A 2,615-nucleotide genomic window follows, 5' to 3' on the forward strand; every position below is an offset into this window, starting at 1 on the left:
CTTTTACTATTATTTTAGCCCTGTGCTTTTTTTTTTTTTTTTATTCTTCCAATTTTATTTTATTTTTAAACTTTACATAATTGTATTAGTTTTGCCAAATATCAAAATGAATCCGCCACAGGTATACATGTGTTCCCCATCCCGAACCCTCCTCCCTCCTCCCTCCCCATACCATCCCTCTGGGCCGTCCCAGTGCACCAGCCCCAAGCATCCAGCATCATGCATCGAACCTGGACTGGCAACTCGTTTCCTACATGATATTTTCCATGTTTCATTGCCATTCTCCCACATCTTCCCACCCTCTCCCTCTCCCACAGAGTCCATAAGACTGTTCTATACATCAGTGTCTCTTTTGCTGTCTCGTACACCGGGTTATTGTTACCATCTTTCTAAATTCCATATATATGCGTTAGTATACTGTATTTATGTTTTTCCTTCTGGCTTACTTAAAAATATGGAACGCTTCACGAATTTGCGTGTCATCCTTGCGCAGAGGCCATGCTAATCTTCTCTGTATCGTTCCAATTTTAGTATATGTGCTGCCGAAGCGAGCACAGCCCTGTGCTTTTATTCAGCTCTTGGCCAGCCTGACTCTTATTTCCTTGGATGGTTTTCAGTTGTAAGGGTAGGAACTGTGTCCTATCCATCTCTGTATCTCCCTACAGGGCTTGTACATAACTGAAATTCACTAGGACAAATGAAGAAAGTACTGTTTAAAATGAGAGACCTCTTAAAGAGTGGAAGATGCCAGTTGAAATGGAGTGTCTATGACAAAAATCTTCAGTCAATAAGTTTTTCAAATTCTTTCAGTTGTTGACTCTCAAATATTTATGCTAATGACAACCAGGAAAAGCACAGATGTTGGACATGTACCAAACTGAAGACTAATTCTAGCCAACTAATTCTTTTCACCAAACTTTCTATAAGAGCATCTAACAAGAAGAGGCTCAGGCACCACTGACCTCTCTTTCTTTCTCAGGTTCAAACCATTAGTGGGAGATCCAAAGTACCGTGATCTGAAGGTACCAGAGGAAGATGGCAAAGGAAAGGGGAAAAAGCAAAAGATCTGAAAATTAAAGATGATGTATAATTGTTGATGTAGAGCTTGGATTTAGAAACTTAAACAAGATCCGCTAAGGCCATTTCCATTTAATTACTTAAGTAATTTTATTCTTATAAAGAATAGGTGCTTTTTTTAAGGAAAGAAGGAAGGAAAGAAAGAGAGAAAAACAAAGAGAAAGAGGGAAAGAGAGAAGGAAGGAGGAGGGAGTGAGGAGAGAGCGCATTGAGCAGAACATTAGGAGAAGGTGGGGGGGGTCTCAAAACAGACCAGTGCTTGCCTTTTTGTTATTTTATTGAAGTTCAATGTGCTTTAATTGACACAAGAGTCTGGAATGCTCTGAAACTCTGATTAAGGGGACAGCCTCCTTGGGTAATTTAAACTTCCTTTCTCATTCATAACCTCAACCACAAGGTTAAACTGGCACCCTGTTCTTTTTGAATTTCATGAGTAAAGAACGCACTGAAAACCCATTACTCTAGCCAGAATGAGTGATACTTCCTCCAGATCTACTTTCTGACAAATAGTACATCCTAAACCAGGTAGCTGACTAAGTCCTTAGTCACAGAAACAGAAGTTTTTCATCTGAAGTCAGTCTTTTCTCCTCTGAGTTAGCCAGGCTGCCCATCTGCTCTGGGACACTGGAGCCCCATGAGTAAATTAGAAACCTAACTTAAAGGGAGTGAGATACTCAGAGAAAAACCCCAGCATCCTGTACTCTCTGATTGTAGCACCACACAAGGACATTTAGGAAAGAAAATGCAAATAGTTTGACATAGACTAAGAATTAGTAGGCTCTGTGGTCTGATACTACGGAGTCTGGGAAGACCCTAATGTCACCTCCCCCCACAGGACTGTGGTCTGCTGACGTAAGGCTCTCATCCCTCCTCAAAGGTCAAGTGATTAAGGCCCCAATATGTTGTTAGTCACATCTTCATGTGAATACATAACTTGAAATAGGTTTGGAGAGAAGAAGAGAGTAAAAAGAACAATGTAGCTTACAGGATATATGTCACAGCTCAAGTCAGAACCTTGGAGAGCTAGGTGCCTTCGGGAAAGTTGTTTCACTTCTCTGTAGATCATGATAGTTGATCTAACTTAATGATCTTACCTCCCTCTCCCCTTCCTTCCTCCTTTCTTCCATTCCCTGTCTCTCCTCCTTTTCTGCAAGTATTTGTTCAACCCCTATTATGACTTGGTCCTATGGCATTGGGAATATAACTAGAAGTGAAACAGACAGGGAAGCCTGGCGTGCTATAGTCCATGGGGTTGCAAAGAGTTGGACATGACTGAGCAACTGAACAACAGAAATAGGCTAAGTCTCCATCCCACGTAACTTACATTATGGTGGGGGAAACACAACAAACAAATAAATAGATCTATAATACAGATAGGCCTCAGTTTACATTGTTCTGATTTATATGAATTTCAATCACCATAGTTGAGTTAAGAATAGTCAACCAATAACACACTTCAAATTTCAGTCATTACCATATACTAATTAAGAGCAATTGCATAAAATACAAATTTCACTGCTATCTCTCCAGTCCACAAA

General features: G+C 40.3%; 1 non-coding gene across 1 annotated transcript; it reads right to left on the reverse strand.

The window, feature by feature from the left end:
• Nucleotides 1–448: 448 nt before the first annotated feature.
• Nucleotides 449–555, reverse strand: LOC133243647 (U6 spliceosomal RNA). Its single transcript, XR_009735188.1, has one exon. It is a non-coding gene; the product is annotated as a U6 spliceosomal RNA (small nuclear RNA).
• Nucleotides 556–2,615: the final 2,060 nt, after the last annotated feature.

Source organism: Bos javanicus, chromosome X (assembly GCF_032452875.1).
Source record: "Bos javanicus breed banteng chromosome X, ARS-OSU_banteng_1.0, whole genome shotgun sequence".
Taxonomy (NCBI): Eukaryota; Metazoa; Chordata; class Mammalia; order Artiodactyla; family Bovidae; genus Bos; species Bos javanicus.